General features: G+C 36.1%; 1 protein-coding gene across 8 annotated transcripts in view; it reads right to left on the bottom strand.

Moving 5' to 3' along the window:
* PRKAG2 (protein kinase AMP-activated non-catalytic subunit gamma 2) overlaps positions 1-26,948 on the bottom strand; it is a 425,664-nt gene that overhangs the window by 120,696 nt on the left and 278,020 nt on the right. The window lies entirely within an intron of this gene.

Below are 26,948 nucleotides of genomic sequence, written 5' to 3'. Positions count from 1 at the left end.
GGCAATTAATAAATGCTGAATTTATGAATGGTCCCAAAGTCACCTTCAAATACCAAACCAAATCAAAATGTCTTTGTATCTCAGTTATTAATTTTCTTATCAATAGTAATAAGGGGACTTGATGAGATCAGGGGTTCTATGTCATGGACCCCTTTGGCAGTCTGGTGAAGTCATGAAAATTTTTTCAGAATTTTAAAAAATGCATTATAGTAATTACAAAGGAAACTATACTAAAATATAGTTATCAAAATACATATATTAGAAAAACTAATTCACATACTCCAGGTTAAAAAAACCATAAATTAGATGATCTTTTTTGTTTGCTCCAACTTTAAGATTTTCCCATTCAAATCATATTTTATAGCCATGTTGCTTTTGCTTACAACATTCCTGATTAACCCTCTCTCTCATTCTCCCAATCTCCATGTATTAAATTCCTACTTATCCTTCAAGACACCCTTCAAATGTTATTTCCCTAAAAATGTCTCCAAATATCAAATCAGAATTGATCTTTCCTTCTCATAATTTAATTTTTATGCTCTGTGATATAGTTTTTTCTTTTATGAATACTTCATATTTTCCCATCTCTGTTACAAGATAGACAAGCACAGAAAATTAAGGCTCAAAATGAAATGACTTGCTCAATGTCATAAAAGTAGATAGTGGCAGAGTTAGGACTGGAAGAACTCAGGTCCCCTCAGAATTTCCCGGGGGCAAGTATTTCAAAGAAGATTATTCCTATCTTCTAGATGAAGAAAACTACAAAGGTTCAATAATTTGCTTGAGTTCACTTAGATGATAGAATGAGGACTAAAGCCTAGGTTTCTGGGATCCTAATTCCCATCACTTGTTGGAGAGTAAATATGTTTTGACTTAAGGAAGATGTGGTGCAATGGTTAATATCTGATCTCTTTCTTACATTTAAAAACATTAATTAATACTCTTTGGGTCCAAATAATAGACCTCACTAAATGAACTCTTTTATTTGTCTTTAACATATTTCATGGCTTCAGTTCAAACCTGGGCCTTTGCTTTCCTATTACCCTTCTTAAATGCCCATACTATTCTTATTTAACATCCATCTCTACCACTCTCAGCTATTCATGCTCAATTAATTTGAGTCTCTTGTACATATCCTTTTAAAGCAAGAGTTCTTCCAATGAATTCCTTGTTCGTCCACATCAGTGTCTTTGGAAACTTTCCCCCTTATTTAGCAATCAGAATTCTGACTGCCTGCTTTAAGAGAATTTTGTTCTGCACACTGTTATTGCTGTTCTTGAGTTAACTTCACCCTTAAAGTCTCAGGCCATAGGGTCATATCTATTCTACCTCTAGACTCTTGAAAGGTGTTCACCTAAAATTGGCAATATTGTCAGTACAGGAAGGATGTATGGCAAGGAGTGAAAGTGAAAAGGAATGAAGGTGGTTATGACTGACTTTTATTTCTGATTATACTGGCTAAGCTCACTGTACCTTTTTTTTTAAAGATAGGACTCCTATTCTGCACTTCTAAGCAACCTCAGCAGAAACTCCTCTCTTCTTGATAGGCCTGGGAAGAAAGGGTCTGCTTAAACTCATTTTCAGTAAGGTGTTAACAGTCAGTAACAAAGATATCCTTTAAAAGAAATTTAAATTTTAGCATAGGTTGATGTTTGGTACTCTACAGGAATAACCCTTTAATGGTGGAAACAAAGGAATACAAGATAAATAGAAGGGATATATCTGGGGGCAAGGAGCCTTTCCTTATACCTCTCAAATCATAACATATAAGGTCATTTCTACTTAGGAAATCAATGCCTGAACTTTATGGTAAGATGTTATAGCTGAAAGACATCTTAGAAGTCAATGTTGCTTAAGCCCCTTTATTTATAGATAGGAAATTTAGGCCCAGAGAAAGGAAGTAAAAAATTCTCCAGAGTGACAGAGCCAAGTGGCAGAGCCAGGACTAGAATTCAGATATCTTGATTCTCTTTCTTAGCATATATCTTTCTTGAATGTTGGGTTTTTTGTAGACCGAAAACTAGTTTCTAAAAGCAAATTGAAAACACATACATATGCATATGTATGATGTACACATAGACATACACACACATGTCATGTGTGTGTGTGCGTGCATGCCTGAAAAATCAACTCTCAAAGGCCTGGTCAGATGTTCAGTCCTTGAGCCAAGATAACTAGATTTTTCTGAAATGTTGTTGCTAACAACAGAAATGCCTGCCTTAGAAAAACAACAGTGACTGAATAGGAAAGAAGATTGAACTGATGTTTGTGAGCCTTTTAGGGTGATTTTTTTTTTTTACTGTGTTTGGAATTGCAAAATATGAGGGAAAGAAACAATCCTGGAATGTTGAATTCCTTTTAACTATTTCAAATAAAATAATTTTTTCTCAATAAAACTTGTCAACTTCTTTCCCTTCTTCCCTATCTTTCTGTTTTATGACTTTGGTCCCAAGACACTTAGTGGATACCAGGCACTTCTGTCTGGGAGGACCTGAATTTAGAACTAAAAAGAAAGCAAAACAAAGTCTCTTGTCTTCAGGAAGCCTACATCTTATTTAGGGAGACAAGAGAAGAAAGACAAAGCAAAACAAAATATATAAGATAGTATATGCTATGAGGCAGTAGCTGTATAGGAGTTTGAAGAGGACAGAGAAGACAGAGGTGGATGGTAAGATCTGGGAAGGCCTCAAGAGAGAAGCATTTGAGTTGGGGTCCTAATTCCCTTAAAAACAGATTTGCTGATTCTTTTAAAAAAATGTTTTATGTTTTTTAAAAATAAAATCAATGACTATCCATCCCTTCCCCTAACAGTATAGAAAAAAAAAAACAGTTAAAACAGATCAATATATTGGTCATGTCTAATAATGAATGTATGACTCATTTTGCACCTATTTTATACTACCTTCCTAGCAAGAGGTAGGAAGCACAGCTTTACCATTAGGCAAAGATGTCAAATTGATTATGATCAGAGTTCCAAAGTCTTTCAGTATTGTTTTCTTTTACATCATTGTGATCAATGCATGAATAATTCTCTTGCTTTTGTTTCCTTGACTCTGGTTTTATTTATATAAGTCTTCTCAAGGTTCTCTGTTTTTTCATTATCATCCTTTCTTAAAGCACAACAATATCCCATTACGTTCACATGCCTTTACATGTTAGCCTATCTTTCTAAAGTCCTATCTAGATAAGACAAAATATACTATGTCAAGAAGGCACTGTTCTAAGGGAGGCCTACTTCTTTTTCCGCAGAGAATGCTTTCTCTCTTTTTCTTTTATGGTTCATTTTAGGAACAGAGCTATAAAGCCTTTGAGGGTGAACAATGCCTTTTGATTCTTTAAACCCTACAGCCAAGACAAGTTAATAAGTTCAGTGAGTCAACAAAAATGCTCCTGGCTGCTTTAGTGGGTGCCAAATGAGTGTTCCAGACATTAGGGAGCCACAAACTGGTGACCAAATAGGACCAAATTGTGCTTTGTCTGCAAAAGGAGAAAGAAGCAATAAAAAGAAAGGTGATGAGGGAAGGTAGAAGAGAAAGAAAGAAAAAGAATGGATAATGGAAGATGAGAAAGAGGAGAACAAGAAAAATGAAGAATGGAGGAGAGAACAGAGAGAAAAGCAGAAAGCAGAGCAGATGGAAAAGGGAAACAAGAAAGCAGAAGAAGGAAGGGAAGGAAAATGGAGGAAAGAGGAGAGAAGAGAGAAAAATCCAGCTGGGCTTCTAATTAGGCAACACAGTATGGTGGAAAGAGTATTAGATGTGATGTCTAGAGACCTGCTGTAATCTTAGATAAGTTGCTACAGCAATTTGTATAACTTGGGACAAATCACTTTCTCAGCCTGAGGTTCCTCATCTTTAATGGGAAGGTCCATCCAAGCTCTAACTTCTTATGATCCAGTTCTAAACTGTCCTTTGATCATCTGATGACACTAAAGAGACAAAAAAAAAAAAAAAAAAAAAAGTGATCAGGGAAAAGGGAAGCCTGAGAAACTCCTATCCTACATCTCAACAGCAGCTCTTAGAACAGTCATTTCTCACTTTCAGTTTTTCTTAAAACTCACTGCTACAATTTAACATTGTTATCAACTCTGTGTATATGTGTATGTACAGACAGATAGGGACAGAGGGAGACAAAGGCATGTGTGCTCGTGTATGTGTGTGTGTGTGTGTGTGTGTTTACAGAGAGGGACAGAGAGGTAAATGTGTGGGTGTGGCTGTGTGGGAGAGGGGAAATGAGGCACTGAGAGACCATCTCAGAGAATATGGCCTTAGGCTAGCTGCAACAAGTCTTGTTCATAAGGAATAGCAGGAGACTGAATAGGCACAGAGAAATCTCATTGAGGTGAAGAGAAGGGAAAAGAAGTCTAGGATTATTTCTGGGAAGGAGGAAGGCATTTGGAGGAAAAGAAGAGGATATCTGCTTTCATGTTCTTTAGCTCCTGATGAAGACTTGTTCTCTTGCCCATTGATTAAATGAAGCACATTCTCTTAAGATTATTCAGTCATAGGATTCTAGAGCTGCAAGAGATCTTAGAGCTCATCTAGTACAAAATCTTTTTTGACCCAAAACATGACCCAAATATGTTTGTGATTGTAGAACTTAAAAGGAAATTTAATGTAGGCACTATTTCTTAAAAGAAAGAAAAACATTCTTCTGAATATAATCAACACTTCAAAAAAGAGAAAACAATTCCATTGACAAAGTAGAACAGAATCACTATTCTCTATTACATAGAGCTTTGGTTTTGTTTTTAAATGTATACCATAAACATAACATGTTGCTTTCAGACCTTTCCTATTTGTTTTGGTCTATTTTTGAATTTCTTTCTATTCCCTTCTATGCATTTTAAGATACTTCAATATCTTTTATTTCTTCTTTTTACTTTGGGAACACTATCATTGGCTTCCCTTTCCCCCAAATAAAAATATAATTCTTGTAACAAAAAAGCATTGTTAAACAAAACAAACCCACACATTTGTTGCTATAGCCAAAAACCTATGGCTTATTGAGCATTTTATCTATTATTTCTTTGTTAGGTAAATAGCATACTTAATTCCTCCCCTTTAATCTCCTTCTCCCCTTTTAAAAATATTGAACTAAAATGAGAATCTACACACACACACACACACACACACACACACACACTCAAAACCATAAAGAGAAATCTCATAAAACTGAATCTCTGCTGTATACATCTTGTTTTTCTTTTAAATATATAATAAGTTCAGTGTATTGCTTTCAAAGCTTCCCTGCCTATCTGTGATTCCTTCTGGTTTCCCTTCTGTTCTCTTCTATTTCAAAAACATATTTCAATGTCCTTCCTTTCTTTTCTTTATCTTTAAGCAACCCTATTGAGATGCTGGGATTGGAATGAGGGTTGGTCTTCTGCTCCTGCTACCCTTCTCTTTCTCACACACATAAAAGTCTCTTGCCCTCTTCCTCATTTGGCCAGGAGAATAAGGAGAGACTTTAACATTCTCAATAACCTGAATCTAGATTAGCTATATAGTCCAATTTCCTAATGTTATAGATGAGGAAACTAAGATATAGAGAGAAGTGATTTTCCTAATGTCATATACTCAACAGAAAAGTTAGGACTGGAATCCAGGTGTCCCAATTGACAATTACTTGTTCTTTCCATTCTTTCCTCTTGTCAACTGTCATCTTAGCTCTGGCATAAGGTATATGTGAATCTATATGCTTCTAGATAAGGATTGGTGAGCAAGAAGGAAAGAACTATGAAATGTTTTCTTGCTTTGAATCTGGAAGAAGTACTTACATACTTATATATGTAAAATATATATGTGTGTATATATAAATATATATGTTTATGTATATGCATATATGTATATATAGTCCATTCTATGTTTTCTTCCTGCACATCCTAATTCCTGAATCACAATCAGCAGAATGTCTTTTGAGCTATTTTTCTAGGAGTGGGATGAATTAGCACTGAGTCATCCACACTCTTACTCAGTCTCTCTTGTGACCAAAGGCACACAATCTGCAAGGTGGTTGGCTAAAGTGAAGGCTATGGTTTGTATAATGGAATACACTATCCCATAATAGAGAGGATTAAATCTCATGACCTTGTTCTCATCAATCAGTCAACAGATGAAAATGAGTCTTTTATTACTTTCTAGTCACATGGTGTACCTGATTTAAAATGGTATCTCCCAGCTTGGATATTTCACTTTATTCACCATACTTCAATGTCAGTGATTTATGGTTGCTGCCAGAAAAGGAACCTGAGCCTTCTTCTCAGCAAAATGAGGAAGTTGAAGCAGATGATCCCCTAAACTCACCATTCCATCTCCTGCTTTCACATTTTTATCTGGACTGTTCTCCATGCTTGGACCTCTCCTCTACTTCCTAAAATCCCCAACTTTCTTCAAATCTCAGGACAGGTAGCATTTCTTCTAGGAAGCCTTTCCTATACATAACTTTTTGTACAGTTAAGATGTTTATGCCATTTCCATCCTTAAAATTTCCTCCTTAAATTACTGTCTATTCTTATCTCTTTATTGTTATGTTCTCCCAGTAGAATGTAAACAATAGTTGGCTTTGGCTCTGAAAACCCAATACCTAGTAGGATATTTTGAACCTTGGAGTCTTTTAAATATTGTTAGTAGGATTGGATTCAGCTGGGTGAGTGTTAATGGAATAGTGTGAATGGAGAATTCTAATAGGAATAGTGTGAATGGAGAATTCTAATCTCTTAAGGCAGCTTGTTGCCCAAACTTTAAAGACTTGAAGGAGCAGCCGATCTTTGATCTCACCTTTGAACAATGATATCAAGATAATCGTTGGAACTAATCTGCATAGGTTGATGTAATTTTCTTTCACCTCTGCAGGGACATGTTACTTCAATATCTTGGTACTAATATATATGGTACTGAATTTGTGTATTTATCCAGGACAAGGATTACTTTTTTTTATTATTGTTGTTTTGTGGTTTTTGTTTGTATTTTTACTTTGACTCCCCAGGACCTAGGATAGTGATAAGTACTTGCCAGATACCTATTAAATGTTTGTTCCACTGAATTAGGTCAAGGTCACATATTCAATCACAAAATTAAACATAGACAGGGCGTGGTCCATGCCTGGATTTAGTCACAAGAGGTGTTGGACAAGGAAGAATAGTCCCATCTCCTTTAGTGGAAAAGCATCTACTTAAAGCATATGGTTCAGTGATAAGGCAGCCTCAGTAAATACAAAGAATGCCTACTAGATTAGGAACCCCATGAAATTCCTGATCAATTACATTCTGAAGAGGTTAAAGTTGAGTTGGAACATAAAAAAGTTTGAATTTGGTTTGTTGGAATGTTTCTGTGCGAAAATTTATAAGTCCTCCTGAGCTATTTTGACTCCTATTTGAATACCCTCCCCCAGCTCACTATGTTCCAAAGCCTTAACCCTGGGTCCATCCTGGCCATCCTTGTTCCATGTTATCCAGTACAATCCATTCAATGACAAAACCTCGAATTATAGAATGTTAGGCCATATGATTTAGAGTAGAAGGAACTTTAGAGAAAATAATAGTGGCTATATTATTCATATAATGCTCTAAATTTTGCATAACATTATAATAACATTACTTCTTATGAACATCCAGGGAGATGTGCTATTGTTTCCTGATGTTATAGTTTTCTTCAACAATGAAGGACAAGCGGCAGCAATAAGAGCAATACTCCATGTACTGTGTACCTAATTATCTCTAATAGCATTCATACAGAGCTTTAAGGTTTGCAGAGAGCTGTACCTATATTATCTCATTTGATCCTTTGATTTCAAAATTTGATCCTTAAAAAATTGACTTTAGAGATCATCCAGGTCAATCTTCTCATTTCATAACAGAAAATAACCCAGATCCCTTGGAAATGAAAGGATTTGCTCATCTAGATAGTGGCAAAACTATGATTAGAATTCAGGTTTCAACTTCTTTTCCAAGGTTTTCTCCTTTACCTAAAATTCTGGTTTTGATATAATGATTTTCATACTGGTATTTTCCTCCTTTTATGTCTCCCCCACCCTGAGTAATATGGTATTTGGGTTTGGTTTTGGTTTTAGATTGCAGTATCCAAGGAGATGCAAATTAGTGAGAAGGATGATCCAGGAAAAGAGAAATAAGCCAGCCATTACTGGGTCTGTATTCCAAGGAAATCATATAGGAAGGGAAAGGACACACATGTGCAAAAATGTTTGTTGCACTCTTTTTGTGGTAGCAAAGAATTATTCTTCTATAAAAGGATGAACAAGCTGAATTTAGAAAGGCCTGGAAAGATTTACATGAACTGATGCTGAGCAAAACAAGCAGAACCAGGATTACATTGTACACAATAATAGCAAGAATATGCGATGATCAATTATGAAAGGCTTGGTTCCTCTCAGTGATTCAGTGATTGAAAGCACTCCCAATAGACTTTGGACAGAAAATGCTATTTGCATCCAGAACAAGAGCTAAGGAGACTGAATATAAATCAACATAAACTATGTTTGCTTCTTTTTTTCTGTTTTTTAAAATTCTCTCCCATGATTTTTCCTTTTGCTCTGATTTCTCTCTCCCAACATGATTCATAAATCAATGTGTATTAAAAACAAATAAATTTACTAGAAAAACTTTTAAAAATGTGAGAGAGAGAAAAGAGAAAGAGGGGGAGGAGAGAAAGAAATAAGCCAGATATCCATATTGAGCAGGATTGATTGATTTAGGATTCACAGACTAAACACTAAAAAGAATTGGGATCAGAAATTTAAACTTGGAAGGAACTTCAGTGGTCTTTTTTTGGATTTTTTTTAATAAATGAGGGAAAATAGTTCTATAAAAATTAAGTGACTTGTTTAACATCACACAGGTAATTAAATGGCTGATCTGGTACTGGAAACCATATCCTTTGATCCAAATCCAACCCACTATTTTCATTGTTCTATAATGCCTCCTACAAGTATCCTAAGGAGACACTGTGTTATAATGAAGGGTACAGTGGACTTATATTAGATTTGGGGTTGACTTAGGCTACTCCATTAGTCATCTGAATTTATCTTTATAAATGCTAGCCACCCTTTGGGGCATATTTTCATTATCATCACATTCAACATTTACAAAGTACCAGTTAGTAATAGCTAACATTTACATATTGCTTTAAGGGTAGTAAAATACTTTACATATATTAATTCACTTAATTCTTACAACAACCCTATGAGATAATACTAGTGTTACTAATATTGTTATATATATCCAGAGCAAGATTTGATATTGGGATTCCTGATTCTAAATCCAGCACTTTATTCACTCTGTTATTTAGAGGCTTCATAATATATAAGGCACTAGATGCCATACCTCAGGGGAAACATAGAAAAGCAGGATACAGTGCCTGCCCTCAGAGAGCTTACAACTTAATTAGAAAAACAAGAAATATCAATAGCAACTTAATATCAATAAAAATAACAATTTAAGATGCAAATTATTTAGATATTCTAAATACATATAAACTTCTATATGTATATATTCTGACCATCATCCCACCATTCCTTCAACATTCCCCCCCCAAAAAAAAAAAAAAAACTATGTGAGAAGCTTACTGAGAAGGATGGTCTCAATTTTATCTTGTTGCTCCCAGGGCCTAGCCCAATGACCGGTACACAGTCTTTAATATAGGCTTGTTGAGTGATTAAAGACAGTGCTATAAAAAATTAATTGACTAAGTAATCTTAATTTAGGATTCAGTTGGACTTGACAGAAAGGGTTGAATTTAACATGATTGGATGGGAGAAACTGCATGAAACAGATACAAAAGCAAAGCAGAAAATGTGTAAAGAAATGTTTAACGGATATCAACTTACCAATATAGTTGGAGTAAGGGATATGGCGTTAGAATACTAGGTCTATTAGATTTTAGGTCTGTTATGCTGTTTTGCATCTAAAACCTTAGCATTATTGTAAAGGGCTATAAGTACCTTAGATATTATAGTCAGAGGGACATGGGAAAAGTCTACTTGCCTCCAAGCAGAATGATGAAAGGCATGGCTACTTACCTATGAAGTTTTTATAATACGTTATCCATTAATATTTTACTTTTCTTTGAATACTCAAGAGGCTTCCACTGAACTTCCATTCAGTAGTCTGCTTTTGATTGTATGAGTTAATTATGTAAACAGTTCAATAGTTATATCAATATATCTGATTTTAGTGCTTTTTCTCCCTTATATTGGTTGCCCATATCTCTATACTGTACTTCCTTTGTTTGCTTTCGGTTTCCTTAAGACTGTGTGTATACACATACATATTGTATATATATACATATATGTGTGTGTTCATATATATATATATATATACATATGCATATTGTGTATATATAGTATTATATATGTGTATATTTGCTTTATTCAATCTATTGAATGATTCATACTGTCCAGAACTGTTTTGTTGATCTCAGTGAATCTGTCCCATTTACCTTATGATAATCAGTCAAAGAAATATATTTTTTCTATGATGTAAGCAAAGGTCTAGTGGCTATTTCTTTAATAAGGATAATAGGAGATAATGTTGAAATAGGAAAGGGGCAGATTGTGATGGTTCATATGCTCACAGATTTAGGACTGAAAGAGATCTTAGGGATCAAACAAATTCAATCTTCCTATTTTTGCTGATGAGATCACAGATAGGTTTGAAGGACTTGCTTAAGATCACACAAGTTGTAGACATCAGGGACAGAACTTGAACATAGGTCTTTATATAAATCTCATGACCTTTCTTCTTTTACCTCATTTAGTATCCAGTATTCAAGTTCTAACCTTCCTGAATCACTGCCTTCTCATGGCAGAGGGGCTTGCATAGCTCAATAAAACTATGAGCTAGGGGGCAGCAACCAAAAACATCCCAACAAAAAACAATCACAAAAAAGCTATCTGATGGGATTTTACAAATAGCTGAGGAAAGAAAGAGAAAGGTAATGTCACTAAAGAATAACAAGATCAAGAATTGGAAGTAACAGATGTGTATTTTCATCTTATTGTTGCTTGCTTGCTTGTCTTTTTTTCTCATTTTTTCTTTTTTTAAAAAAAATTGATTTTTCTTGTGCAGCATGATAAAGGTAGAGATAAATTTAGAAGAACTGCACATGTTTAACCTATATTGGATTACTTGCTATCTAGGGGAAGGGGGAGATGGAGAAGGAGAAAAATTTGGAACACAAGGTTTTGCAATGTTGAATGTTGAAAACTCTTTTTATTTTGAAAAATAAAAAGCTATTATAAAAAAGAATCAAAAGTCACCAAAGACAAATGGAAATAAATATTTAACTGAATGAGAATTTCAGAGAATATCAAGGAAATATAATCAATGCAAAGAAATAGGAGAAAGCAATAGAATGAGAAAGAGAAGAGATCTCTAGAGATATCAGTGGAATGTTTCATGCAAAAATGAGCATAATCAAAGACTAAAATGGTAGGGATTTAACAGAAGTAGAAAAAATTAAGAAGTGGCAAGAATATGTAGAACTATATAAGAAAGAACTTAACATCACTGATAAGTACTATGATATGGTTACTGATCTATAGTCTTCATCTTGGAGAACGAAGTCAAATGGGATAGTGAAGGTAACAGAATTCTAACTGAGCTATTTAAAAATCCTAAAAGATGAGGCTGTTAAAGTGCTACACTCAATATGGCAGCAAATTTAGAAAACTAAGTAGTGGCCACTGGATTGGAAAAGATCAGTTTATATCTCATTGCTAAAGAATATTCAATAATTCAACATTTGTGCTCATTTTACACTCCAGAAAAATTATGTTAAGATTCTGCAAACTAGGTTTTAGCACTACATGAACTGAGCATTATCAGGAGTGTAGGCTGATTTCTGAAGAAGCAGAGGAACTAGAAACCAAATTTCCAACATTTCCTGGATTATGCAGAAGGCAAGAAAATTCCAGAAAAACATCTGCTTCTGCTCATTGACTACACTGAAGTTGACTTGAAGATTAATGTTCAAAACTTAAACAACAACAACAACAAAAAAAACCGGAACTAAGATCGTGGTAACTGGTCCCATCATTTCCTAACAAACAAGAGGGAGAAGAAATGGAAACATTATTAGATTTTATATAATTGGGCTCAAAGACCACAGAAGACAATGAATGCAGCTATTAAATTAAAAGACACTTAAAAATTAAAAGACACTTTCTTCTTATAAGGAAAACTTTGGCAAATCTGGACAGCATATTAAAAAAAACCAGAGATATTACCTTCCGATAAAGGTCCATAAAGTCAAAACTATGTTTTTTTCCAGTAATAGTGTATGACTATGAGAGATGCAGAATCAATGCTTTCAAATTTTAATGATGCTGAAGAAAACTTTCAGGAGTCCCTTGGAGAGCAAAGAGATCAAATTAGTTAATACTTAAAGTAATCCAGGCTACTCATTGGAAGGTCTAATATTGAAACTAAAGCTTAAATACTTTGGTCACATAATGAGAAGGACTCATTGGAAAAGATCCTGATGCTGGAAAAGATTGACAGTTAAAGTAAAAGGGGAGGGCAGAGGATGAGATGAATGTTGAGATCAATGAACATGAACTTAGACAGACTTTGGAAAGTAGTAGAAGACCGAAGGGACTGATGTGCCATGGTCTAATGGGTCACAAAGAGACAGGAATGAATGATTGGATAATAAAATTTAAATTCGTTCTTCTCAATCAAAATTTGATCTCAGAAAATGATCTGATAAGTTCATATATTGAGGTATTAGTGACTTTTAAAATTATTCCTCCTAAAATAATAGTATCTTTCTTCATAGGGACCAAGGTCTATGGTATTTATTTAGATTAGAGAAATGGATCTATGATCTTCTGGTATAATGACCTCTCACTGGAATTTCAGGCATCAGGAAATAAGGATAGGAGGTAGGAAAGCCTTCCTTCTTGGACCCTCTGCCTTACTCAGCCCCTGGAATTCTGCATAATTTCAGGCTAATAAACTAAACTTCTGTTCCCCCTAGAAGGGCCATTTATAACAAAATATTTAAGATTAATGCTATCTGTTAAAAACAAGCAGTATTATTATTAAAATCGAATTATGTTTAGGGATAAACTCAGGATTAATGCATGCAGAACAGAAAGAGCTTCAGATGGCCAGCTGGCTGTGTTATGGCAGATATTTTTTTGAGAGAAACTTCTGGGCAGGGACATTAGTAACCTGGAAATGGCAGGCTTAGAGAAGCAAGCAGCTTGATGCAGAACATACTCACTGCGTTGGGCACCAGAAGACCTAGCTCTCCTAGCTCTGCTACTGCATTGCAGCATGATGACACACTTAACCTTTCTAGAACTGCTTTCTAGTCAATAAAGTAAGAAATTTGGGCTAGAGGATCTTTGAGTTCCTTTGTAGGTCTGACAGTCCATGAGAACAACTGGTTTGCCTAGTACTCAGCTTCATGGGATAGGACCAATGTGGACAGCAACTTCCCACTCTTGTCCATAGGTTTTCTCAAGTTTCTGTAATTGTTTATTCTACTATTTCCCAGCCATTAGTCCTGAAACCACTTAGTCCCATCATGAGACACCTTGTTTCTTCAACCTCATCAGTTGTCTACCAACCTCATTTTTAGCTTTTAATAGTTGCTGAGATCAGTTCCCAAAACAGAGCCTGAAGTCGAATGAGTGCTGGAGGTAAATACATCCAAATAAGGTAGGAAACCCCCTTGGCTAACCAAAGCTGGATAAAGAGAAAAAAAAAAAAAAAGGTGGTTTGAATGAATGAAAAGCATTATCAGTGTATCCTGAGAATTTCTCAGGTGTGTCTTGGGCTGAAAAAAAGTTGAGAAATATGTTTCTACAGTAAGGACTAGTTGTGTGACCCCAAGCAAGTCACTTGATTATAATCTCAGTTCCCTTATCTGTAAAGTTGGGTAATAATACCCATCTATCTTACAAAGTTGTTGTGAAGATTGAATGGCATAATGTGTGTAAAGTGCTTTGCACATCTTTAAGTGTTATGAACATGTTAGTTATTACTCAAGTGCTATAAACATGTTGACTATTACCTGAAGAAGGTAGAGAAGAAACTTCAGAGATGATCCTAGGAGGTATACCCTAACATTAGCCAGCGGGCCCTCAGGAGCCCCCATTTCCTTTACTGTGATGAGGGGACTGCTGGACCTCTCATTCCTGAATTTGTGTATGAGTCCTTTATGAATGTCCCCCTTTGTGGGGTGCTGGCTATACTCACATGCTGTGGGAACACAGGCCCTTGACTGTTGACTCAACACATCTCCCTGCATTGCTACTCTTGTTGGGCACCCTGGGCATGGTGAGTGCTTGGTGAGACTGAATGAAGCCTGTCCATGAGTGAAGAGGGAGGGAGAAGTGAGAATGAAGCCAGAAGGGGATTGATTCCAGCCTGCCGTCTTCACAGGAGCTTGTTTCTATGGTACTGCCCTGGGCATCTCAACTATTCTCATTCATATTATTCAGAAAGTGAGCTCTGTGAATTATCTGTGCTTAGTGATTAAGTTGTAAAATTCCCTGCAATGGGGAGAGGAAGGAAAGGGAAGCCATGGGAAGTTGGGAAGCTGCAGATAGAAAGGCATCAAACATCTCTGCACAGGAATAGGCACATCTGCCTTCTCCTTTTAAAGATAATCTGGTTTTCACAAATCCAAGGCCATCCTGTCCATCTCTCTATCTCCATGAATGAGATAGCATGAATGATAGCACCAAATTGTTCTAGCCAGATAAGTGTCCATTTACAAAGATTATCCAAGAAGGTGATTTTCACAGCCCTTCCTTTCAAGTCCCTCTTCTCTTTCTCATTCTATTGCTTTCTCCTATTTCTTTGCCTTGATTATATTTCCTTGATATTCTCTGAAATTCTCATTCAATTAATATGGTTACTGATCTTCCATCTAGTTTTCCAGAATCAATGAAAATAATCTTCTGGGAGATCTTTGTATCTGGACCTATTTTCTCTCCTTCCAAGAATCCTGGTTTATTCAACCAACAAATGTTTGTTAAGTGCCTACTGTCCACAAAGCAGTATCTGTTAGGTATTGTCAGATCTGTTATGATGCTTGTTTTGAAAAGATGAATGTGTTCCAGCACAATTGATATATTAGGGAACAATTTGAGCATGAGTTTGCTCTTTCTAGAGAAAGCAGAAAACCACATCATTAATAGCTGCAATCCTTCTGATGCCTTCTTCCACAAGCAAACTTCAGGTCTTTGTGTCATATTTATCGTATGTCTCCTGGTGCAGGCTGGGGGTGTGGTAGAAGAGACTAGCTCTACACCATCCCCCCACTTCCATCTTCTACCATAGCTTACTTGCCCAACTTCTTTCTATGAAACTTTGCCAGACTGTGGGAACTCAACAGAGGATGAGCAACAACTTGGGGCCACGGATGCCTCTACTATATATTTCTTAACCATTTAACATGCATAAAACTGTGCTACAGTTTTTACTAGGTCTTTATCTTTTTTTAATCTATCGAAGCATTTGAATATTTTGTCCCTATTTGTGTCCCCTGCCCTTTCTCCCCCCAAGCCCTGGAGTTTTTATTGTACAACTTTGTAGATCAAGGTATTTTTGGGGAACAAATACATTGAGTTATAGCAGAACTTCCCATACAGAGAATAAGATACTATCCCACATATGTGTATGTACATGTATATGTGTCATATACATATGTATATATGTAATAAGCATATAAATATATATGACTCCTAGTTGTTTGAGCTTTGAAGCTCAACTCAGCTGTCAGCTTTTACAAAGGTCTTTCCTAACTCCCTGCCTTCCAAAGTACCTTGCAGTTATGTTGTATGTTTTATATACACACACATATACATACACACACATATATACATTTACATTGTATATATACATATACTTACATATATACACACCCACACATATATACATTGTATATATACATACATTTTACATATATACACAAAAATATATATATGCATTTATGTTATATATATGTATACACACATATATATATACTTACACACACATACATACATATATATATATATATATATATACACACACCCCTTACATAAGCAGAACATAAGCTTCTTGAGGGCAGGGACTATTAGATTTTTTTGTCTTTGTATCCCCAATTCCTGTTGAATAATAAATGCTTGATGATCACCCTAAAAATAGAAAGGTTAAAGGATTTCAAAGGGTAGATAATATCTGACACTTAAGAAATGTTTATTAATTGATTGGTGATTGATTGCAGAGCAGGTGAGGTAAAGGGAAAAGTTGAGGATGTGAACATCTGCAGTAGAAGGCTGCCAAAGTTCAGTGTCATATAAATGCCTCAAGCAACATGTTATCAGAGCTCAGACAAAGGAGAAAAATTTCTGTGGGGGTGGACCAGGGGAGGCATCCAGGAGACTGTGCACGTAAGCTGTGCCTGGAAGAAGAGGTAGGATTTCTCTAGGCAAGAGACAGCAATGGGGGACCCCGTAGTCCTGGGGATGTTAGCAGGAGCAACAGATGTAGGAATTCAATCTCTTTGGAGACCCTTAATGAATGAATGAACAGAGTTGGCTTTGCTGAGTAGGGGAACGGGAAGAATACAAGATGACTTGGCACTGAAGGCCTTCAAAGCTCTGCCACCTGGTAGAATCATCACATGTGCTTCTGTTCCCCTTTGTGCCCTCCCTACCCGAGGCAGCAGCTGCCTGCCCTGTACTGACTTCTTCAGGATGGAGGTTGGGATATGGGGAGGGGAAGGGAAGAGAGGAAGTGCAGCCGGAAGGAGGCTGAAAGGCAAGGCTGGGGAAATTCTGCCCAGGGCAGGCAGGACTTAGGACCCCTTCACAGCAGCCTGACCAGAATGCTTGGGCTTCCAACTAGCTGTGCTCTCAGGCCAGTCACTTCATGGCTCTGGGTCTATAAGCATCTCATCTATAACACGAGGGGGATGGTGTGTGCACTAGATTATCCCAAAGGTTTTCTTTCAGTTGCAGATTTCCATGGAAAAGTATGGCCTCGACAGAACTGCTTCCATAGGCCTCAACCTTGAATTCTCCAAGTAGAAAATCTCCTTCAGGACAGGTATAAAGATGCTTTTGATTATAAGTGTGCAGGCTTGCATGTGTATCTATCACTGTTGACAGATATGCACAATGTATATGTGGACATATTTACAGATCTATGAGTGTCTTTCTCTCTATGCTCAGATTTGATGTACTTTCTTAAATATTATCTTACAATGGCCCTAAGAGAGGCTGTTTAGTTCAGGTGGTATTGGTGGGAATGTCATCATTATATTTATTTTAGATTTGGATTTAGACTTCATTAAATAGGGCACCTTCCCAAGTTCAAATCTGGCCTCAGACTCTTATTAGTTATGTGACCTTGAGCAAGACACTTAACTCATTTTGCCTTCGTTTCCTCATTTGTGAAATGAGCTGGAGAAGGAAATGGCGAACCATTCCAATATCTTTGCCAAAAAAAAAAACCAAAAAACCCAAATGAGTTCACAGAGTCAAATGGGACTGAAACAATATCATTACATGTCTCTGAGCCTATTCTTGTAACTGCTAGCTATATGTTAGCTATGTGTTCATCCTAGCTCATTTTAACTTTGAGGCTAACTTTCTATCCACTTTACCACATTGCCTCTCATGTATATGGAAGAATTTCAAAAATATAAAGAAATCTACCTCCCTTTTATAAATCAAAACCTCCTTTAAACTTTCCCTATTTCTGTTGTGTTAATTGAAATTTCCTTTGACCTCAGTGATTCACAAGTATTCACTCTTCTTTCATCCCCTTACTATCTAACCAGTTGTCAAGTTTTATTGATTCTACTGCCACCATGTATCTTACATTGTCACATGCATACGGCTACCATTCTGGTTTCTCACCTATCATATTTAAGTGATTCTCAGAATGTAGTTTGGGGACCTCTAGGGAGTATAGTAATTCTCAGACATCTTAATTTTTAAACATTGATAGATATGACCCAAATAAACAGAGGCTTTTTGAAAGGTCCTCAATAATTTTAAAAAATTTTCTGAGACCCAAAAGTTTGAAAACCACTGGTTTAAAATATTATAAAAACCTCCTATTTGGCCTCCTTGCTTCCTATTAAAAATACTTATTTTACACAGCTACCAAAATAATTTTTCTGAAGCATATCTTATCCCTTTATCAAGAATCTTCATTGGTTCCCTGTCACCTTTGGGATAAAGTTCCAGCTCCTGAGTTTGGTGAACCACAATTTAGCTCTTGCCTCTCTTTCCAAACTCATTTCAGAGCTTTTACCTTCTGACACTCTGTATGCCAGTCAAACTGCCTGCCTGCTATTTCTTGAACTGGGCATTCCATTTCTTTCCCTGAGCCTAAAACACATTTCTTCCTCGCTATCTTGTAGCATCTTTACCTTCCTTCAGGGCTCTGTGTTCTATCAATCAACAAACATTTAATAGGCGCTTACTGTAGCAAAGGTTTCCATGCTAAGCATGGGGATACAAAGGAAGGCAAAAATGTGATCTCTGCTCTGCAGGAGTTCACATCCTAATTGGGGAGACAACACATCTCTATGAGTACAAGATAAATGCAGAGTAAATGGGAGGTATTCTCAGAGGGAAGGCACTAGCTTTCTACAGGATGTAGGTGACTTTTGGAGGAAGGTCACGGAAGCCAATAGGCAAAGGTGAGGAGAAAGAGCATTCCAGGTAGAGAGGACAGCCTGTATGTAATAAAGGCATGGAGGCAAAAGGTAGTTCTCATCTTCCTCAGATGACTGTACTTATTTATGTTTATATTTTAGATGCCCCAGCAGAATATAAACTACTTGAGACTAGGAATTATTTTTCATTTCTGTCTATTCTTGGCTACCAGCAAAGTACCTTCCACTCAGCACTATAAGTAGCTGCTTGCTTATTGACCAATACAAAGTAGGAGATGAATTTGCTGAAGATGTTTTAGGAACCAACCTCCTTAATTTGGGGCTCAGTGGCACCCTGGATTTTATTTCTAGGGAGTAGTTATGGATGAGGCTGCCGCTAAGCCAACCTTGCCCACTACCTAATCCTAGCCTGGATGTGCAGGAGAAAGGGAAGCATTACAGAGAAACACCTAAAGCCTTTCCCCTTCTTGTAGATATTTCTGTTGTTTTCTGAGCAGCTCTGGATTACTGAATAGGGTAATAAGCTACCTTGGGTCTACTCCCACTGTGCAATGATTACAAAGCCTCTGACATGCCATGGGATTTAACAAATTGGTGGGAAGGAGGAAGCTAGGTTGTGGGCAAGAACCCCATTGTCTCCAGGAAGCTTCTGGCATGGAGCTTGCTTAAATCACACCTATAGTCACCTGTTCATCCAATTTCTATTTCTGTCTTGCTCCAACCAGTATACAGGGCCTCCCAGTGTCTTTGCAAAATTGTGAGGTTAATAAATGCTAGCCTTCTAACATTTATTTGCATCTAATCATATTAGTATCCCTCTTAATCTCTATCTTTCCTGTAGATGAAAAGAAAAAAATATAACAATAACCCATCAAAATGTCCATTCTTCAAAGTTTCTATCTCCCAGAAAGTTTTGCTCTACATCTAGGTGATAGAAAAAATTTGATAGGACCTCTTCTTTTGCTATTTTTGCAAGCAGTATATGTTATAGTGAAATTAATTGTTCTTTGAACAAATACTTAGGTATTTTATATTTTTGCAAATATTCATTTATTTCATGCAGTTTGTCAGTTTTATTGGCATATATGTCAGTATATAATTTTTCTTAATCTGTTATGAATCTTCTTTTTAATTTTTGATCATAGTAATTTGGTTTTTCCTTTTTTCTTTTTTCTAAATCTGCTAATAGTTTAACTATTTTATTATTCTTTCCTCCAAAAATGACTGTTCTTAGTTTTGTTTATTAGTTCAGTAGTATTGTTGATTTACAACTTTGTTTATCTCTTTCTTAATTTTCAGGATTTCCATTTTAGAGTTTAATTGAAATTTTTAAAATTGTTGATTTTCTAATACTTTTATCTGCATTCCAAATTCATGTATCCTTTCTCTTTTTGTTAATAAAAACATTTATCAATTGAGAAATGGCTGAACAATTGCAGCACATGAACATGATGGAATATTATTGGGATTTTAACGAGACATGGAAAGACTTAAATGAATTGATGTGAAATGAAGTAGAATCAGAAGAATAATTAATTTATATATAAAATCAATATTAAAATAACAATTGTAAAGATTTTTATAAACTGATGAAGAATGAAATGAGCAAAGTCATGAGAACAATTTATACAATAATAATATTATAAAAACAACTTCGAAATGCATAAGAACTGTGATTCCAGAGAGCTGATGATAAAATATATTACCCACCTCTTAACGAAGAGGTGACAAATTTAGGGTACAAAATGATATATTCATGTTTCTGTATACAGCCAATGAGAAATTTTTTTTTCTTGACTGTGAATATTTGTTACAAAAAATTTTGATCTTCTTTTCTCTTTTTTTGCCCAATGAGGTAGGGATTGGCCGGAAGAGAAAATCAATTTTTGTTAATTAAAAAATACAATTAAAAAGAAGGGGGTGCTATAGAAGTAGAGCACTGTACTTTTAATCACCACAACAACTAGCATTTCTATAGTGCCTATGTCTCAAGTACTATGTTATGTATTTTACAAATGTTTTCTCACTCAGTCCTCACAAAAACCTTACATAGTGAGTGTAATTATTCCCATTTTACAGTTGAGGAAATTAAGGTAAGTAGCAGTTAAGTAATTTGTACAATATCCCATAGCTAAAAAATATCTAAGACAGGATTTAAACTTCCAGATTCCAGCACTCTATTCACTGTTCTACTTAGCTGCCTTTCAGATGAAGTCACTATATTATTAATAGTAATCTATAAATGTAATGTAAAAACAAAATATGTCAATAATAAAAACCAGTGACAAGGGATAATCCAGCTTTGACTTGAAAACCACCTTTGAGGAGGACCCTGTAACCTCTGAGGCAGCTCATTTTACTTGTTTTCCTTTTGTATTCCCAGCACCTAGCATAGTGTTTTGCACATAGTAGGCACTTAATGAATAACTTATGAATCAAACTGAATTTTGGATTGCTTCAGTTGTTAGGAGTGAGTCGCCACAGGCCTTAACATTATAGAAGCTGATGGTTCTATTAATTATACTGGGTCCTGTTATTAGTGATCTGAAGACCCTTCAAAATGATCTTCTTGAGGATGGTGTTGGGGTAGATCTTGGAGAGTTGTATTCATGCTTAAGTGGCTCTGAGCTTTTCCTCTATCACCCAACCTCCTTTGTGGGCTGAAGACATGTAGTCACCATTCCCAGAGAGATTCACAGTTTCTTATGCCTATATTTAGATGATTCCCTTTCAATCTCTTAATGAGAATAGGTACCAGTGACTTCCAAAGGTTTTCAGAGCCTGCATTGGGTGACTGGTTTGGGTTACCTTTGTAAAATGCTTTAGTCCCAGTCCAAACCAAGACTATCCAAGTCTTACAAGTCTCTGTTTCAGGCATTTTTAAAGATCCTCTTTTCTTTTCTCTCTTTTTAACATTCAAAGTGCGTCTAAGGCAGGCTCCAGCCTAAGTCTCAGTACTCATGAATACAACTGTCCAAGGACTGGCGCCTTCTAATTGTCTGCTGGCCACCCTGCAGACTAACAAACAAGTCTGCAGTCCTCCCCGGGCTGGGGCATCCCTAGGAGACCACTGTGTCTCTCCACACCCTGGCTGCCTGACACAGTCTGATTTTACTGATGGCTGGAGAATTCCTGAATGTCAGTGAAAGTAGTCAAGCAGCTGCTATCTTGGAGGGGGCAAGAGGTGGGGAGGGGAAGGCGGGAGAAAACTCTGCTGGTGCAGGGCCAAGACTTCTGCACCAATCAGAGTCTGTCAGAAGTCTAATCTCCTGCTGGTCACCATGGCCTTAAGCCTTCTCATCCTCCCCTTGCTTCAATATAGGAACTACAAACAGACCCTTGTACTGGGAAAGATTCCTCCACCTCCCACCCTTCACCCCTCCCTGCTGCTCCCCACCCTCTCTGCATCCCCTTACTGAGAAGACAATAATTTAGTGTGGGAAGCACAAATGCAAACGTTAATACTGACTACCAAAATGCCTTATGCATTGGTGTGTGTGTGTGTGTGTGTGTGTATGTGTGTGTAAAGCAAGTCTGGCTAAAAGGAAAGTATATCACATAGGATGTCTCTACAATTTGGGGGCTAAAAGAAATCTACAAAATAGCTTTGAAGGAGAATGATTTAAAATGGGGCAACCTGAGAAAAAAGTAGGGAAATTTAGTGATCAATCATTCACAGGTCCACGGGAATTATTGGTGAATTGCTACTTAGACAGCCTTGACTTTGGGGTCCAGGCTTGTATTCAAATGCTGCCTTTGCAACCTGGGTGATCCTAAGGAACAGGTTCCTCCCCTATTTAATTAAGCAATTAGACCACATGAGCTCTAAGATTTGTTTCCAGTTCTAAATGCTAAGATCTGTCTGATAAAAAATGGCACTTGTCATAGGTAGTGCTGTCTAATCATCACCTGCCCCTCTATCATCTCCTGCCCAGCATCACTGCCCAGCCAGCAGCATGGGAGTCCCCAGAGAGGTCTCTGTCAGATGCAACGATGCCCTTCTGCTGACAACATGAAGGAAGGTCTCTAAGTGCCTGCTGAGTGATAACCTGCTAGAAACATACCTGTTCTCCTGGAGCCCAGTGTCTTTCTCATTAGCCTGGAGCCAGGGTGATCTCCACTTGCAGAACACATTTCCTGTATCCAGTTACATGCAAATGACATGACTTTGCTATTTCCCTGCGTGGAAGGGCTTTCCTGCTGTTTCATCGAGCTCTTTACTAAGCCCTAGGGAGTTAAGAAGGGACTTAGGATGAATATGTATTGATGGGAAAAGAAACAGACGTTCCTCTTGCCATGATATCTCCTTTTCCAATGAGCAGCTCAATGCTGGTGCCCAACCTCAGCAATACAGTTCTTAGCACAGGGTCTGGCACATAGCAAGGGCTTAATAAGCATTTGATACGAACTTTGTCTGAGGGTGACTTCAATCCTTGATCCTATTATTTTTCAGTGGTGTTCCTTTATTTTCTGCCTCCTTCTTTCCCTCTCTCCCCTTTCAGCAATCTTATGTTTAAGAAAGGATTTAGAACTCATGCCATACAAAGCTGGGAAAAAATCTTTACAGCCAGTGTTTCTGATAAAGGTCTCATTTCTAAAATATATAAGAATCATGTCAAATGTATAAGAATACAAACCATTCCCCAATTGATAAATGGTCAAAGTATATCAACAATTTTCAGATGACGAAATTAAAGCCATCTATAGTTATGTGAAAAATGCTCTAAATCACTACTGATTAGAGAAATGCAAATTAAAACAACTCTGAGGTACCATATTACATCTCTCAGATTGACTTAGATGACAGGAAAACATCAAGATAAATGTTGGAGGAAATGTGGGAAAATTGGGACACTAATGCATTGTTTTTGGAGTTGTGAAATGATTCAACCATTCTGGAGAGCAATCTGGAACTATCACCAAAGGACTATCAAAATGTGCATACCCTTTGACCTAGAGTGCTTTTTGGGGTCTGTATCCCGAGGAAATCATAAAGGAGAGAAAAGGACCCACATGTGCAAACATGCTTGTAGCAGCTCTTTTTGAGGTAGCAAAAAATTGGAAAATGAATAGATGCCCATCATTTGGGGAATGGCAGAACAAGTTGTGATATATAAAGGTAATGGAATATTATTGTTCTATAAAAAATGATGAATAAGCTGATTTTAGAAAGGCGTGGAAAGATTTACACAAACTGATGCTGAGTGATGCAAGCAGAACCAGAAATACATTGTACACAATAACAACAAGAATGTGTGATGAATAACTATGAAAGACTTGGTTCTTCTCAATGGTTCAGTGATCCAAAAATAGACTTTGGACATAAAATGCCATCTCCATCCAGAAAAAGAACTATGGAGATTGAATATAAATCAACACATCCTCTGTTCACTTCTTTTTTTTAATCTCTCCCATGGTTTTTCCCTTTTGCTCTGATTTTTCTCTCCCAACATGATTCATAAAGCAATACATTTACTAGGGAAAAAACTCAGACCAAACTGTATGTGACCCACAATAGTCTTATGCAGTGTATCATAACTTTAATATAAATATGATATGTAATTAAAATCCATTTATCTATAACATACAAGTATTATATGACATAATGTTTATTTTATATAAAGTATAATATAAATAACTTTGTAAGTGTACTCTGTCCACTTTTAAATAGATCTCTTATAAGAAAATAAAAGCAAATCGGGAATTAAAACATTACCTATTCCAGAGGAGGACCTTAACTTTTAAGGGGAATCTAAGACTAGTTAAAGTTAAAGGAATGACACTCTAAAGATAGAATTTCATGTCCTGTTGAACAGGTAGAGGGAAATAATATAAGGGTATCAAGATTTTTTCTAGGTGATCATAGAGTCATACAATACAGGTAATTCTTCCTACCAGAATTATAATATGGCAACTGTATTCCCATATCTTCATCAGTACCTCTCCCTCACCTTTTCAACTCAGATAAAGTATTTGCTGTTGTGAACATAGGAATCAAACCTGTGATTTCATTAGTATAGGTGAAGAAACTTCCTTCATCAATTCAGGCCAGCATCTTCTCTGCAATTTAGTGTCTCTGAGAGGCCCTCACCACTGGATGGGAAATGACTTGCCTAGAATCATATAGCCAGGACTAGAACCTATTTCTTCCATTTAGATTAGTTCTCTAGCCAATGAACCAAGCTGCTTCTATGTATTTCTTCTCTGTATAATAATAACAGTTAACATTTATATAATACCTACTATGTGCCAGGCACTAATGTGCTGATTGCTTTACAATGATTATCTCACTTGATCCTTCTAATAATGTGGGGATAATAGGTGCTACTGTTTTCTTCATTTTCCAGATGAAGAAACTCCCAGGGTCAAACAATTAATAAGGGTTTAAGGTCAAATTCCTAACTCCAAGCCCTACAGTCTAACTGTACCACCTAGATGTCCTACATTTAATATTTATTGGATTGCATTCCTCTCAGAGAGGCCTCCTTACATTATTAATTTCTACTGTAAGTTTTGATCATTTATATATTTTAAATTATCTCATTTATTAGAATATATTAGAATAGCTTTTGTTTGCTATGATACCTCTTTTTGATTTATAATTTTGTTAATATATGCTTTCTGTATCCTTTTATCATTGCTAGTAATAATTTATATGCTTTAAGGACTCTTGTTTATTAGATTGTTCTTTAGTAGTAATATTCACTTTTAATATTCTTAGCTTCATTAAGATCTCTTCTACTTGCTAAATACATGCCTTCTATATTCTATTGCCATTGCTAATACTTTGTCAGTTTTACTATTTAAAAAAAACAATGTTTTATTAATTGTTATTTTATATTCTAATACTTCATTTATGCTCTTTATAATATTTTATTATTTGTCTCTCTCTTTTTTCTTTTAGACTGCTCCTTTGTTCCTTTTCTTGTATCTTTAGGTACAATCTTTATTTATCTATTTTTTTTAATCTCTCTCAGAGATACTCAGGGGCATAAGTTTGCTTCTAACAATTGTACTTTCTACATATTTTGATAAATGGTATTATTGTTGGCACTGTCTTTTAAATGCTCTGTGAGTAAGTATTTTTTCTTCTTTAGCCTAATTTTTAGATTGTTTTAAAAAATTTTTCATGTAGTATTGTAAGTTTTGCTCATATCATAAAAATTTCATTCTTATTTTATCTCATAGTAGTTAAAAAACAAAGCATGCATAATTTTGCCATATTGAATTTACATAGAGCTTCTCTGTGACCTAACATACAAGTAAGTTTGTGATTGATCTATGTATACCCAAAGAGAATCAATATTCCCAACTTCTCCCATTTTAATTCTCTCCATAGATCTATTAATTCCAAATTACTGAATAGACATTTCAACCTCATAAGTAATTGTATAGATGCAAATTAAAACAACTTTAATGTGCCACCTCGTGCTCATCAAATTGGCAAAGTTAATTGAAAGCAATGAAACTCAATGCTGGCAGGATTTTGCACAAATAGACCCACTCATTCTATTCTGGTGGAATCTTTTAGGAGAGCAAATTCATAGAATGAAGTAAAAGCTACAGAATTGATCATGGTCTTTAATCTAGTCAAAACTTAACTAATCAGGATTTTTGTAGCAGTTTAATTTGCAATTACAAAAACAGGAAGGAATCAAGGAATCAACCTAAACACATATCCTGCAGATATGGGGAAACTGACTAAATAAATTGTGGTACATTAATACAGTCAAATACTATGGTGCAATTAATCAATCAACAAACAAACAAACATACTGTTCTAAATGCTAGAGATACAGACAAAATGAAATAATCCCTGCATTCAAGGAGCTTGTACTTCTTGTTGAGGGAATTAACATATACATAAATAAATTTATAAAGAATATACAGAAAGATAAAAAGAAATCTTGGAGCAGGAGGGAATCAGAAAATTCTTAATAAAAAAAAGTGTTACTTGAACTGAATTGAAGAGTCAGATGTGAGGAGGCAGTACATTTCAGTACAAAAGTGGGAAATGGGAATGGTAAGGCCAGTAGCTTGCAGGAAAGTATCTCTCCATATCTGCCTATCTATCCATCCATCCATCCATTCCCCCTCCCTTTTTGTCATCATCATTATCTTGTTATATTCACACACACACATATATAAGCACACACACACACACACACATGAATTAATGTGGAAAAAGTAGGTTGGGTCCAAATTGTAAAGGAGTCTAAATGTCAAAACACATGAGTTTATATTTTATCCAAGTGCCAAGAGGAAATTTATTGACTAGGGGAGCGACAAGATGACCCCAGA

The sequence above is a fragment of the Antechinus flavipes genome, chromosome 5, assembly GCF_016432865.1.
Source record: "Antechinus flavipes isolate AdamAnt ecotype Samford, QLD, Australia chromosome 5, AdamAnt_v2, whole genome shotgun sequence".
Taxonomy (NCBI): domain Eukaryota; kingdom Metazoa; phylum Chordata; class Mammalia; order Dasyuromorphia; family Dasyuridae; genus Antechinus; species Antechinus flavipes.
Note: the sequence above shows the minus strand (reverse complement) of the source record. Positions and strands in the feature narration are given on the sequence as shown.